Source organism: Perca fluviatilis, chromosome 14 (genome assembly GCF_010015445.1).
Source record: "Perca fluviatilis chromosome 14, GENO_Pfluv_1.0, whole genome shotgun sequence".
NCBI lineage: Eukaryota > Metazoa > Chordata > Actinopteri > Perciformes > Percidae > Perca > Perca fluviatilis.
The window spans coordinates 36919136-36935299 of record NC_053125.1 but is presented as its reverse complement, the minus strand read 5'-3'; the positions used below and the strand labels follow the sequence as shown (position 1 = coordinate 36935299).

The 16164-nt window shown below is 43.5% G+C and overlaps 1 pseudogene; it reads right to left on the bottom strand.

The window, feature by feature from the left end:
* The window catches only part of LOC120572748, a 66224-nt pseudogene that overhangs the window by 23152 nt on the left and 26908 nt on the right, over positions 1 to 16164 (bottom strand).

Sequence of the window (16164 nt, the reverse complement as noted above, 5' to 3'; positions counted from 1 at the left end):
AAACAGGAGGTGTGCATGTACAGTAAATGGTTCAGCAATGATTTTTGATATAGTTTTTTTCATAAATCATAGAATGTGATATGTTTCCCATATCAGATAACAAATTTGATAAATAGAGGTCAAATTAGAAGTACTTAGGTTTGTTCTATAGGCTTAAAAACTTTAATTTATACTGATTTTTAGAAATACCAAAACAGCAAGTAGCATAACTTTGGGTTGCAAACTCAAGATAAAAAGAAAATAAACAACATATTTTTGTTTAATTCATCTTAGTTTATTGGTTATATTGAAACCAATACAGGTTGATATGAGATTTCAGCCTAAAAACAGTTAATTTAATATTGTACTCTAGTGAGTTTTTTTCAGTAAAGCTGCACTAAAGACTTTGATTGTATTTTGATTTGCTATATCACAAATAGGTTAAAACTAAATTATTAAGTTGAAGTTGAAAACATTTTCTTTTAAAGAAATGATTTATTGAACTTTTTGTTGCTTTTATTCAGGTTTTGCTGTGTAACACAGGACAGTGTTAATGGCTAAACCACTGAACAGATTATTTATATGTGCTGCGTTTTTGAGTCATGAGCTTGTCATGCCTCAAATAGAAGGGATAGTAGCAATAATAATAAGGTGTTCACATAATTGTTTTAATTAAAAACTACTCTAAAGAAAATTTAGTTTTGTTTTGATTGACTTTCACTATTTGCAGAAACACAACCCTTAAAGTAATCTAAAAGAGAACAATTACAAAACCAGTGTTTCCTTTTCAGCACAATTTGTATGGATTTTATAGAGCTAAACCAGCATAAGGGAAAGAAATGCTGTTTTATAATTATTGATATTCACTAAAATAAGTAGACATTTTTCCAATTTATAATATTATAAAATAATATATTAATAAAAGAACCAATAATGTATTTTTGGAGTTCTGTTTTGTGCCACACAGTGCCTCGTGTGTCAGATCGGGTCCATCTCGCTCCCCCTCCTGCTGCAGGACCGGTGAAAAACTGTACCAGAAGATTGACCATCACAGCACCTCAGACCACAGCACAGCTAGACACGATAAAGGATCGTGGTCTGGCTACAGTTCTGGGCCCAGAAGGAAAGGGATGGGGGACCAGTGCTAGGCGTCTGGTTGTGACTTCAGCATCTGGAGATGCACTGTGTCAAACCAAAGAGCCAGCAGCAAACCACACGCCCTACCCAAAGCCTGGAGGAACATTGTGTGATGAACTGATGACGCTGATATCTGGAGGTACAGACCAGCAGACGGACTGAGAGAAGGAGAGGGGGGGGGGCATATATATAGGCCCACAAATATATAGGCCTACAAATATATAGGCCTACAAATATATAGGCCCACAAATATATAGGCCTACAAATATATAGGCCCACAAATATATAGGCCTACAAATATATAGGCCTACAGAAGCTACTGAAATGATTAGTTGCTTAATCAATTAGTTAATTGACAGAAAACTGCTTTGATCGTTTCCAGTTTTTTTGTACCTTAAGTACATATTTTTAATGGAATATTTGTGGTAACAGAAAATGTTTACAGTTTGGAATCAGTGCTTATTTTGTCCACTATAAGTATCTGTATGAACCTTGTTTCAATGATGACATAGATCAGACTTAGAAAAGCAGTGTGTTTAAATGCTCCTTTCTTACAGAGGCTCAGAACAGCCAAGAAGGGGACTACACACACACACACACACACACACACACACACACAAAACAATGGTATAGATTGTTTCCGACGATTTCTCAAGTGCTAGTGGATGAACCTCTGACAATGGAAGAACATGGAAGACGCTATTTGTAAAAATATATATAATCATAAAAGTAATTTGTGTATTGTGATTAGGTTTTAATGAAAAGGGTAGAATGTAATGGGAAAAATTACATTTAAGCATAATTCCTTATATTTTTATGTTTTATTTTCTACTTTAATTCTCTAACAAATGCTGAAAGAGTTTATCTCATTCCCACATGTAGATTCTGATTCTAATTAAGTAAGACACCCAGTCTGGAAGATGATGTGAGCACTGTTTGTCTGAACAGATAGGGGCTACAAGGTCACCCTAAAACTCTCTCTAGTTTTCCCATGCCAGTTAAGATGTAACTGGGGGGGTAAAAGTCGTACAGGGAGGAGGAGGCGAAATGGCTCCGAGATGTCTCTTGTGTTTTTCCTGATTGTCTTCATGTGTATCAGATTGCCTGTAAAAATTGTAGCGTCATAATTAGCCGAGTGTGTGTGTGCTGACACTCTGAAGATGCATATAAGCCTGGTGTTCTGTTCATTCATTGGAGGAACTGACTCCACACTGGGCTGCGGCCTTTTGTGAAATCATGTTGCTCCCATCTCAATACCACAAAAACCAAGGAGATGGTTGTGGACTTCAGGAGGAGGAGGATCCAACCAACACCAATCACCATCAGGGGCACTGAGGTGGAGCTGGTGGCCAACCACAGGTACCTCAGTGTGCAGCTTGACAGCAAGCTGGACTGGAAGAGCCATATGGAGGCGGTGTACCGTAAGGGGCAAAGCCGACTCTATTTTTTAAGAAGGCTAAGGTCATTTAGTATCTGCCAACCTTTGCTCTGCAGTGTCTACCACACAGTGGTGGCCAGTGCTCTGTTTTTTGCTGCAGCCCGTTGGGGAGATGGCTTCCAAACAGCAGACAGAAACAGAGAGGACAAGCTCATCAAGAAGGCCGGCTCGGTGGTCGGGGCTGAACTAGAGACAGTCCAGCAGGTGGCAGGGGCCAGAACATTAAATAAACTAGGATCAGTACTGACCAACCCTGCACACCCACTCCACCTCCTGAAGGTGATAAACAGCAGCACCTTCAGTCAAGGACTGATGGCACCAATGTGCAAGTCGGAGTGGTATAGGAAGTCCTTCATACCAGCTGCTATACGACTATAATGCACAAAAATAACTTTCCCTTATTTATGTTTGTATTTTAACTTATTGGTATGGATATATTTGAGTAAATGTGTGGTGTTATGTCTGTCTTGAAGCTGCTGTGACACTGTAATTTCCTTCCAAGGATTAATAAAGGATCTATCTATCTATCTAGAACTGACGCTGACCCTCAATTAGGACCATTCTAGTCTATCAAAGACCGTTTCTGCATCAACTGCCATTAATGTTAAATCTATTTAATGTTTCTTTGTATATTGTGTGAGGGAGATACATGTTCTGGTAATAGTTCTTAAATCCCTTTGCTGTATAAAACCTGTTTGGTTGTAATGAATTAAGCTTGGTAGAATGTGTACCAGTCAATTATTCAAGATTTTAGTTATGATCTTCTTATCACAGTTAATTAGGTTATAGGCCTCTAATCAGAAGGTGTTTCACATGTCTCACCTGGTTTTGGTATAACAGACATAGTCCCTTGGTACATTGTTTCAGTTCATGTTAGAATAATTTGATTATCAAATAATAGACAGGAACCACTGGAGTGATATTAAAGTTTGTTTAATTGCAAGAAGAGTCCAGTTCTAGCACTTAACCCTTGTGTTGTCTTCCCGTCAGCCGTGCATCTTTACTTTTCTGTGTAAAAATGTCATCTTTTTTCAATGTTTTGGTCATCTTTTTTACATTACATTACATGTCATTTAGCTGACGCTTTTATCCAAAGCGACTTACAACTAAGTGCGTTCAACCTTGAAGGTGCAAACTCCAGACAACAAGTAGTAAGTGCAAGTATATTAGCTTTAAATAGGTAATGCTACAAAGAGCCATATGAAAAGTGCAGTATCAAGAGAGATAAACAGTATATATACATTTCTTTTTCTCTCTTCATTATCCAAGGTGTAGTCAGAAGAGATGTGTTTTTAGACTTCGGTGGAAGATGCGTAGGCTTTCGGCCATCCTGATGTCGAGACTGGACGGACTTTAAGTACGCTAAAAGTCCTGATTATTTACATGGAGTCTGGTGGAGATATGCTGGCTCTATACACGCTAAAAGTTCTGATTATTTACATGGAGTCTGGTGGAGATATGCTGGCTCTATACACACTAAAAGTCCTGATTATTTACATGGAGTCTGGTGGGTTTGGTGATGCTGATTTCGGGACTGTTACTCTTTAAATAAAAGGTCTTTCTCTGTAGGGATCCATCCCATAATGTTGGGACACTTAGAATAATAATCTGAATCTGTCAGCAGCAACAACACAACTTTTAAACGTAAACGTTACCTTTTAATTAGAAGTTTAAAACACAGACACAACAGGAAGAATAAATCCACCAAATCAAGTCACTAATAATCAGCATGTGGCCTCGTTTTATTTCATTTATTTACATTTAATTGTTCCACATTCCAAAACATTTAAAACAATTCAATCATTGACCTTATTCAGATCAATAAATCAGCTGTTTGCTTTTGATTGTCTTACTTTGTATGACACCATCAGTGTCTGTGTCTCTGTTTGTGTCTCTATGTGTGTGTCTCTGTGTGTTTGTGCGTCTCTGACTGTGTTTGTCTGTGTGTCTCTGTGATGTCAGAAGATGTATGACATCATCAGTGTCTTTACTTTCAGTCTGAACAAACGTCAACAGATTTAAAACCACATTCAGTCACATATAAAATGTCAAAGATTATTAAATGAAAAGTCCACAAACGAAGATAACATGATGTTAAACTATAAAACAACGAGAGAGGAATGTTTGGACCAATCGCTGTATAGTCTCACAACTCTCAAAGGTTAGAGCTTTTGGGCCAATTTTTTTGAGTTTTGGAGTATATAAAGGCATCACAAATGTGTTCAAAGGCTAAAAGAAATAAGGGGACTTGTTGTGGAAAATGTCTTTGGTGTTGGGTGATGAAGCTGGAAATGAAGATTGTCTGACACGCTGGAGTTATCTATGTGATTTTCTTCTTGCAAGTAGAAGGAGAAAGTTTAACAGTGACAATGCAGTCTGACAGAGTGGGTGTCAGCCAACAGAGGAAAACTCAGGGTTTTAATGGGTGGGCATGCTTGCTCTTGGGGAAATTACTGGAATGGTCTTTGTAAATTATAGAGTGTGGTCTAGACCTACTCTATCTGTAAGTGTCTTGAGATAACTCTTGTTATTATTTGATACTATACATAAAATTGAATAATGGATCCCTATGACTGATATATTATAACATCATATAGTATATATAGGCATTTCCATGCTCAGCCACATGTTAGCTTTATTGTGTGTATGAGAGAGGGTGTGTATGGATGCTGTGGTGGGTGGGGGTCTGTGGGTGTCTGGGGATGTATTCATGTGATGTGGGGGCAATTGCTTTTAACATGTATGAAAAGTGCTCTATAAATAAAGTTTGATTGATTTATTGATTGATATAGAAAACAGAGTATATATTGTACAGTATAAAAGTAAATGCTGTACATATAAAGTCATGAAAATATAAAAACCATGCAGTAATGGATAATATATGAAAGAAAAATCACACATCACTATGACAGAGAAAAACTTCCCACTACACTCTCTCAGGTGTGTGTTCAAAAGCTAAAACAAATACGGGGCCCTTAGAGCAGCCATGCCACGTCTAGGCCAAATGCAAGCAGCCCCGAGAAATTTATATTTTGAACATTGCTGAAACATTTCAGAGCTTCTGCTCATCTTAAAGTATTTAAACATGTATTCCTAAAATGAAAATTAGACTGACTTTCTGTCAGGCAAAAGAAAAAAAAAATGTATGTTTCTAAAGATCAGAACAAAGTTTTTACCAAATTTCAAACATGGCAATACATTTTCCAACCGAAACATCTTTAAACCTCTCAAAATGTAGGCAGAGCAGTCTATGTCATCATTCATCAGAGAAATACTAAATGGTCGCCTTTGGGCCTTCCTCTTCACACTGTGGGTACATTGTGGTAAAACAGCTTCAACATTAGCATAAAAAACACTAAAAATACGTAAAAATAAATGTCAAAAAAGTGTTCTGAGGAAAGGCAGAAACCCGTCCAGCAGATCCAGGATAACATCCATGGTGTTCAGAAGATCAAGTTACTGCTGGTCAGCCTTCAATGTGGAGAGAAGATCAGAATATAACTCAGCTATCAGGGCATGAGGAGGAGGCAGGAGGAAACAGCTTGGCTCTGAAACATGTTCACTACGAGGCCGTGTGAAGGCGCTGGTGTCTTTTAAGGTGACTACTCCGAGAAAACCTTTTCCCACATTGTTCACAGCTGTACGGCTTCTCTCCAGTGTGGATGCGTTGATGATTTTTAAGGCTACCACTCTCAGAAAACATTTTTCCACATTGTTCACACCAGTACGGCTTCTCTCCAGTGTGGATGAGCTGGTGTATTTTAAGGCTATTATTAAGAGAAAAGGTTTTCCCACATTGTTCACACCGGTACGGCTTCTCTCCAGTGTGGATGAGCTGATGAGATTTAAGGCTATCACTATGAGAAAAGGTTTTCCCACATTGATCACACGAGTACGGCTTCTCTCCAGTGTGAATGCGCGGTGAGTTTTAAGTTGGCCACTCTGAGAAAATGTTTTCCCACATTGATCACAGCTGTACGGCTTTTCTTCAGTGTGAATGCGTTGATGGATTTTTAGATTACTCTGTTGTGTGAAAGCTGCCCCACATTGATCACACCCGTACGGCTTCTCTCCAGTGTGGATGCGCTGGTGAGTTTTAAGTTGGCCACTCTGAGAAAATGTTTTCCCACATTGATCACAGCTGTACGGCTTTTCTTCAGTGTGAATGCGTTGATGGATTTTTAGATTACTCTGTTGTGTGAAAGCTGCCCCACATTGATCACAGCTGTACGGCTTGTCTCCAGTGTGAACTCTCTGATGAATCTTTAAATATGCAGATGATGTGAAGGATTTGTCACAGTGTTAACAGTGGTGACATTTGGGTCCCTTTCTTCCTCTCCGTTTCTATAGCAACAGACAAACAGAGAGAGAGAGAGAGAGAGAGAGAGAGAGAGAGAGAGCGAGAGCGAGAGAGAAAAGTGAACAACCTTCTTTAAACCCTGGACTTGCTCTCACTCACAATTTTAACTCTTCATACAATAATTTATGACAAAATGAAGGTATATATGTGCCGGATGCAGACATGTTAACAGTGTTCAAAACTGCTCTTCATACTCTGCTTCTGACTGGCTAGTAGTCCTTACCTAGGTACTGTCAGGGCACGCCCTCATACTCTGCTTCCTGACTGGCAGAATGAACTGAGCCTCGACTCTCTTCCTGGTTTCTTTAGAGTGGTTGTTGTGTCCTGAACACTGACCTGAACATCGCTGCTATCAGAGTCCACGTCTGATGCTGGTCTTCTGGGGACCTCGTTGCTATCAGAGACCCAGTCTGATGCTGGTCTTCTGGGGACCTTGTTGCTCCTCTGCTCCTGGTTGTGGTTGTCCTCCTCCATTCCTCTCTTGTCCTGAAATCCAGCAATGGTCACAATGTTAAAATAATTACAGGACTTAACTGAACAATAATATGTACCTGCTGTTGTATTTTAATGCAGGCTAATAATAATAATAATAATAATAATAATAATAATAATAATAATAATAATAATAATGTTAGGGATGGACCGAACCCAGATATTTGGGGTTTGGCTGAATCCTGAATCCACTGGTTAAGATTCTGCTGACTCCTCCCCCCATCCTCAGTCCATGAACCCAGTAAACACATGAATGAAGTAAACAGGGACTGTCCTTCATTTGCTGTACCTGAAGTTGCTGCATTCTGGCTGCTGCTCATTCAAAACTCATATTCTTTCAGATGTTTCGTACCAGATGTTGTAACAGCGGCCATGTTGTGTATAGTTTAGGGTCCTCGCCACCACCAGACCAATCATCATTGCAGATTGAACATGTAGCTGGACTTGAATGGCCTTCTTTTGACTGAAAGTACTGCCAAAAAAAAACTTTTTCTGCTCATGAGTTCCATTTTTTCCACCTACGTAAAGACCTTACCATAATCAACAGCAGCATCATTACGTCGACGAGCGTAGGGTTTGGTTCGGTTCAGTGGGAAGAAAATTCTAGGGTTCGGCAGAAACCCAACCCCGTCAAAAAGTCCAATATTCATCCGAATCAGGATTCGGGGCATCCCTGAATAAGTAACAAACCCTATGGAGCGTACCACCGGGCCACTATGTGACAAACCCTATGGAGCGAACCACGGGGCCACTATGTGACAAACCCTATGGAGCGAACCCAGGGGCCACTATGTGACAAACCCTATGGAGCGTACCGCACGGGCCACTATGTGAAAAACCCTATGGAGCGTACCAGGGGGCCACTATGTGACAAACCCTATGGACGAACCACGGGCCACTATGTGACAAACCCTGTGGAGCGAACCACGGGGCCACTATGTGACAAACCCTATGGAGTGCACACGGGGGCCACTATGTGACAAACCCTATGGAGCGAACCACGGGGCCACTATGTGACAAACCCTGTGGAGCGTACCACGGGGCCACTACGTGACAAACCCTATGGAACGAACCACGGGGCCACTATGTGACAAACCCTATGGAGCGAACCACGGGGCCACTATGTGACAAACCCTGTGGAGCGTACCACGGGGCCACTACGTGACAAACCCTATGGAACGAACCACGGGGCCACTATGTGACAAACCCTATGGAGCGAACCACGGGGCCACTATGTGACAAACCCTATAGAGCGAACCACGGGGCCACTATGTGACAAACCCTATGGAGCGTACCACGGGGCCGCTATGTGACAAACCCTATGGAGCGTACCATGGGGCCACTACGTGACAAACCCTATGGAGCGTACAACAGGGCCACTACGTGACAAACCCTATGGAGCGTACCACAGGTGAGTGATGCTTTTGAAAGGAAAGTAACATTAACTAAGTAATTTTAAATATCATTACCGATGTACCGTAGCCTGAATTAATATTAGAGCTATAGCTAACAGTATATAAGATTTAAAGCTAACAACATTAGAGCAAACTAAACTGTACTTTACACCATAATGAAACGAAAAATTAAATTACTACACATTCCATCATAAAACTCCACATTGCAGAACATTAACCATGCATATGTACGTAACGTTAACGTTCTGAGTGGTTGTTGTGTCCTGAACACTGACCTTATTATTTCACACTTTTTTGTTAAGTACATAATTCCACATGTGTTCATTCATAGTTTTGATGCCTTCAGTGAGAATCTACAATGTAAATAGTCATGAAAATAAAAAGGAAACGCATTGAATGAGAAGGTGTGTCCAAACTTTTGGCCTGTACTGTATGTATGTACACATATATCTCAAACATTTACTGTATGTACTGAAAAAAATGTCTCAAGAGTTTGCTTTACTTTGAATAATTGCACGAATATTTACTTGCATAACCACTATTTCTGAGAACTGCTTCAGATCTGTGTTGCATGGAGTTGACCAACTTCTGGCACCTGTGAACAGGTATTCCAGCCCAGGACAATTGACCTACAGTCAACAATTCCTCTACATTACTGGGTTTTGCCTCAGAAACAGCATTTTTGATTTCACCTATGGGATTGAGGTCTGTGGATTGGGCTGGCCACTCCATAACATCAATCTTGTTCATCTGGAACAAAGACTTTGCTTGCATATTGGTGTGTTTTGGGTCATTGTCTTGTTGAAAGACAAATGTTAAAAGGGATTTCCACTTCAGCATAAGGAAACATGACCGTGGCAACGGCTACTACACCTGTTCCAGGTAGTCTCATCTACAATCTGCTTCATTTTACAGTTAATGTTAGCTTCTAGGAGTCATGTTAGCTTCTAGGAGTCATGTCATGTTAGCTTCTAGGAGTCATGTTAGCTTCTAGGAGTCATGTCATGTTAGCTTCTAGGAGTCATGTTATGTTAGCTTCTAGGAGTCATGTTATGTTAGCTTCTAGGAGTCATGGTATGTTAGCTTCTAGGAGTCATGGTATGTTAGCTTCTAGGAGTCATGTCATGTTAGCTTCTAGGAGTCATGTCATGTTAGCTTCTAGGAGTCATGGTATGTTAGCTTCTAGGAGTCATGGCACGTTAGCTCCTTTAAGAAGCACTTATACAGACAAATTTCATCAGTCAGTGAAAAAGGTGCCATTTTATGTGCCAATACAGACAGCAGATTACAAAAAAACAACAAAACAGAGGCATCAGCAGAAACTAGACCTTTTTAAGAACAACAAAGAACTACAACATAATTGCATCATAAAATTTTATTGGCTGGTTTTCTTTTTCAGAGCTATGCCCGGATTTCTTACAAAGTCTCTGTGAAGTGTGCATGCGCGAAAGCTGCATGCTGCCTGTTACCTGCTCCAGCTTTAGAGTTCGCTTTTTTTAACTTTCATTCTCTTCGTTTCGTCCTTGTTTTATCACTTTAACTCTGCAAAGTCCTGCCCTCCCTAACGAGGTTGCTTTGCAGAGTTTTGGTGCTTTTGTTGGGTTGTTTTTATCAATGCCGCTTTCACCGGGACATGCTGCCTTTGTTTACTCCGGAGTACAGCTGATCGCTCTAATGCCGGCCGGCATCGTGGCCAGACCAGCTAATATACCACCCAAACTCTGGTGAAAAACACACCGGGGACGCAGAGGAGGGAAGCAACATCGGGGGAATAGAGGAGGGTCGAGACGGGACGAGCGTATGGAGAGGAGAAGATTTAAGCCCCGTTTCCCCTCTGTTATGGAAATGTAGGTCCCTTAGAAACAAAATGGACGAGCTAACGGCGCTAATGCGGAGCCACCCGGAGTACCATGAGTGCAGTCTGATGTGTTTCACGGAGACTTGGCTGCACAGGGACATTACGGACCAGAACGTCTCCGTGGATTACTACTCCGTGGATGGCTTCCACACTGTTCGGGCGGACCGGGATTGCACTGAGAGCTGTAAGCGGAAAGGCGGGGGGCTTGCCGTTCTAGTAAACAGCAGATGGTGGTATTCCGGTCATATCACGATTAAAGAACAGCTCTGTAGCCCGGATGTTGAACTGCTGGCCGTTGGACTCCGTCCATACCATTTGCCTAGAGAGATCCCACATGTTATCAGCGTTGTTGTGTACATCCCTCCCTCTGCAAACCCAACATCTGCCTGTAGCATCATTCACACCACCATCTCCAAACTACAGACTCAACACCCCGGTGCCCTCAGCATCATGTCGGGAGACTTTAACCACGTCACCATGGATAGAGTTCTGCAGACGTTCAAACAATATGTGAGCTGTCCTACCAGAGAAGAGAGGACCCTGGACCTGATGTATGCTAACATTAAGGAAGCATACACCTCCGCTTCTCTCCCCCCTCTTGGCAGGTCAGATGACAACCTGGTTCACCTCAAACCCTGCTATATGCCTCTGGTGAAGAGGAAACCTACAACCACAAGAACAGTGAGGAAGTGGTCGGAAGAGGCTTATGAGGCACTGCAGGGCTGCTTTGAAGTGACGGACTGGCCTGCACTCTGTGAGCCCCACGGGGAGGACATTGATGGGCTCACTGAGTGCATCACGGACAACATTAATTTCTGTGTGGACTGCAATGTCCCTGCTCGGACTGTTAGCTGCTACACCAATAATAAACCCTGGATCACCAAGGGCATGAAGGCCATCCTGAATGAAGAGAAGAGGGCGTTCAGAGATGGCAACCGTGATGAGGTGAGGAGAGTGCAGGGGGTACTCAAACTCAAAATCAGGGAGGCTAAAGACAGGTATAGGAGAAAGCTGGAGAGTAAACTCCAGCATAACAACATGAGGGATGTGTGGAGCGGCATGAGAACCATCACTGGGTTCCAGAAGACTGGATCTGTTATGTTGCCCAAGAAATGAAAACCGGCAGCTGATTGGACGAACGCGTCACATGGGTTTGTTTTCTCCGGAAATCCAAAGCTAGACTGTCATGGCGGCCGTTCAGAATACGATCTCATATTGTACTAAAATAGTTCACGAGACATGTTTCTGAGAACATTTTAAGAGAGAAATAGGCCGTGCAGTTGCTGAATCTGTCTTCGTTTCAGCTCAACAAAGGTCAGTTTAAAAGATTTTCATCAGATTTTGAGAGACTCTAGTCACCTCATTCCGCTCGTCATTTCCGGGTGAGTCCCGACTGCCCCCCCCCCCGCCGACCGCACATGTCAGGTCGGCCAAAATGAACGCCGACAGCCCCCCAGACGGACGACGGCACGGGACACACTGAACAGATTTGAGTCACTGACCTCGCCAGACTGTCCCACGGCCGATAACCGGCCTGATGTGTCCCGGCCCTTACAGGCCCTTTGTCTGCACCTCTCCACCTCAACTCACACCCTCCTACTCCACCCCTCCCCCCTGCTCTACACCATGTCCTCTACAACATGAGGACCTCACCCCTCCCCCCACAGTCACCTCTACAGTGTCCTTCACACCTGACCTGGTTAGAAGACAGCTGACAAGACTCCACTCCGGAAAAAGCTGCTGGCCCAGATGGTGTATTTCCCAGGGTGCTTAAAGCCTGTGCCCCCCAGCTGTGTGGAGTACTAAGTCTAGGCTTCAGCCTGAGCCTGCACCTACAGAGGGTCCCCATGCTGTGGAAGACGTCCTGCCTCGTTCCTGTGCCAAAGAAGCCGCGTCCCAGCGGCCCTCAGGACTACAGACCGGTGGCTCTGACATCCCACATCATTAAGACCTTCGAGAGGCTCGTCCTGGAGCAGCTAAGGCCTATGGTCAGGCCCTTCACTAATCCACTACAGTTCTGGGAGTTGAGGACAGCCATCTACCTCAACCACCCCCCATCATCTACCTGCTAACAAAAACCAAAGAAACCCCCCCCCACCGGGGGGTTTTTTTTTTTTACAACCCCCCCCCCCCCCCCCCCCCAAAGGCCCCCCCCCCCCCATGTTCCTGCATTATTATACCATGGCAGACCACAGTACATACGCCTAAAGAACTGTGTGTCTGACAGGGTGGTCAGCAACACTGGGGCTCCACAGGGGACTGTCCTCTCTCCCTTCCTCTTCACCCTTTTCACCTCGGACTTCAACTATTGCAGTTGAAGTCAACTATTGAGTCCTGCCACCTTCAGAAATTTTCTGATGACTCAGCAATAGTTGGCTGCATAGAAAAGGGTGATGAGGATGAATACAGGACTGTTGTGGGCAATTTTGTCACTTGGATTGAGCTGAACCATCTGCAGCTCAACGTGACAAAGACGAAGGAGCTTGTAGTGGATCTGAGGAGGGTGAAATCATCTGGGACCCCTGTTTCCATCCAGGGGGTCCCTGTTGACACTGTTGAGGAGTACAAGTACCTGGGGGTGTACTTAAACAATAAACTGGACTGGACTAGACACACCGAGGCTGTCTACAAAAAGGGCCAAAGTCGACTCTTTTTCCTCAGGAGGCTGAGGTCCTTTAACATCTGCCGGACGATGCTGAGGATGTTCTATCAGTCTGTTGTGGCCAGTGCTCTCTTCTTCTTCGCTGTCACGTGCTGGGGCAGTGGGATGAAGGTCGCAGACACCAACAGACTGAACAAACTGATCATGAGTGGGGGAGGAGTTGGACACACTGACGATCGGGTCTGCGAGGAGGATGCTGTCCAGGCTTCAGTCCATCTTGGATAATGTCTCCCACCCTCTCTACGACACACTGGCCCAGCAGAGGAGCACCTTCAGCAGAAGACTCCTCTCACCCAGATGCACCACAGAGCGCCACAGGAAATCCTTCCTGCCTGTGGTCATTAAACTTTATAACACCTCCCTCAGAGAGTCACACACCACCTCACTGTAATCATCTCATCTCATACATAGACAATCACTTCTCTTTTATATTTGCACATCAACGCTGTACATTTCATATTTTATTTCATATTTTATTTATTATTACTGTATATTTGTTGTTTAAAGTCATGATAATATATGTTGTTTTTATTTGTTGTTTGTATACCTGGAGTGGTAACGAAAATAATTTCCCCCTGGGATTATTAAACTATTTCTGATTCTGATGTTTTGAAGTGACCGCCTATGAAGAGCAGGATGTTCAGCGTTCTTGCACTGCTTGCATTCAATTCTTGTGGCCAGTTTTCCCTTGGCAATGTGCTCTTTAAAATGTCTCATTATAGCTGCAACCTGTCTTGGGGACCACTGTCTTTTCTGTTGTCTTCTTTGATACTGTCTCTCCGGTCGATTTCCAGGAGACACTACAAAAGTGATAAAAGATATTCCAGTGTTTCCTCTCGGATATTTTTTAGCAGTGGGGGCAGATCTGTCGGAACCACCCACCCAGTCCCGCCGCCAAATGTTTTACATATTAAACGGAACGGACACTTCGCTGCAACACAAACTGTATTGCATTGAACTGTATTTTTGAGGAACTGTAGGTCTACAAAATGAATTTTACAGGAAATTCTTCATAGGGAAACCAAAACCCAAAGTAGGCTAAAGTACTAGGTTCGGGCCGGGTTCGGTCACGGCTCTGTCGGACGGGGGCTGGGCTCGGGCAGAAAAATTCGGAATTTCATGCAGCAACTGGCAGAGGAGCTGAGAGCCGAGTTTATGGAGGGAAAAAAAGGAGCAGCAGCGCACGGTCAGCGCAGCGTTGCGCACCACAGCAGACACCAAAAAGGAGGCGGTGCCAGGTTAGGTTAGGTTATAAATGTTCAAATAACATAGCCTACTTTTAATTGTTATTTGGCTGGAATTATGTTGAATGATTCCCCAATATGTTTCGGGACATGAATGTATGAAATAATTACGGTTTAGCCTACTATGCCATGATATGATATCAGGGCATTGTATAGAATCAACAGCCACGTGCAATTTAGCTAGCAGGTGAAGGTGAAACTAAAAATGTGCAATAGACTAATACAGGCTTAAATGAACTGATAATATTAGTTATACGGCTTACAGTTCTCAAGGACGCACACATGCCATCTCAACCGGAGGACAGTCTGTCTCTTTTTTCTTTCTCCCTTTTCTCCGAGTGGCGCGCTGCCCACTGGCGTCGTGAAGCACGTGTCCATGCTCTCTACAATCACTGCTGATAGACGGCTTTTTTTACATTTCTGATACCGTGGCGGGATAAATCTAACCGTGGCAGACCGCCACTTGCCAAACAACATAGAGGAAACACTGATCATAATACTACATTACTGTCTGATTTATATCATTATCTTAACCTTAGTATTTATTTGTATTGTTAGCTTTCAAGATATCAGTAACTTCACTCATTTGTTCCATGGCGGATTGCTATTGTGACGGCGGATTTGCCTGGCGCACGCCGGGATGCGGCAAAGTAATAAATGCCCGTCTTGACCGGGTGGCGATGTTGCTGCGGCCTCTTGGGCGTATCTCCTCAAGTCTGGAGAGGATTGCTGCAGCCATGGAGCGTGGGCCTCCAAACGCTGCACCTGTTGTGCCCCTTCCTCCTCCCCCCCCACTCCATCTCCGTCCACCCGCTCCACCAGCAGCGCATCGCCACTCCCCGACCAGATCCCGCCAGAGTGTCCAATCCCCCTAGTTCAACATCACGTCTCCTTAAAGGGGTGATAGAATGATTATTTAGGGTATTTTACACTGTTCCTTAAGGTCTCCTAATTGGTTGGGCTGGAAATTGCCCGAATGCTATTTTATTACGCACTTAACTTTGGTTCCAAATATGGTATGCTCATGAATATTCAGAATGAGCTACGCGCTGATTGGTTTGAGCAAACTACATAGAAACACATGGGAGACTCTCATATTTCAGACACTGCAAAGTTATACATTGTTTGTCGGGCTATTTCTTTATTAAATTCACTTCTGAGACTTTTTTAAGCGAGAAATCAACTATATAAAGCTCAAATATGGGCCGTTTTACGAAAATGGATGGCTAATTGCAAATTTGGTAAGACTGTGTGTCGGAGTTCAGCTGCCGGGGCTGCCTCGCCGCCCGCCGGTGCTGCCTCGCCGCCCGGCCTGCCTTCCTTCACAGACCCCGGCCTGCTATGAGGTACTTGGAGCTCCGTCACGACTGGCAGCCCACAGCAGGGACTACCAACACCGCTGCCCTGACAGAGCTCCAGGGCTTGCAGCTCCCCTCTTCCTGCTAGCTAAATGGCCCGTTGTTTGAGAGTGAGAGCGCGGTCAGCGAGCTTGTTACACCAGCAATCTCTTACCACATGTTACACACATGTCACGCCACTTAGCTATACAACATCTAACTAAAGGTCTTATAAAGCTAAC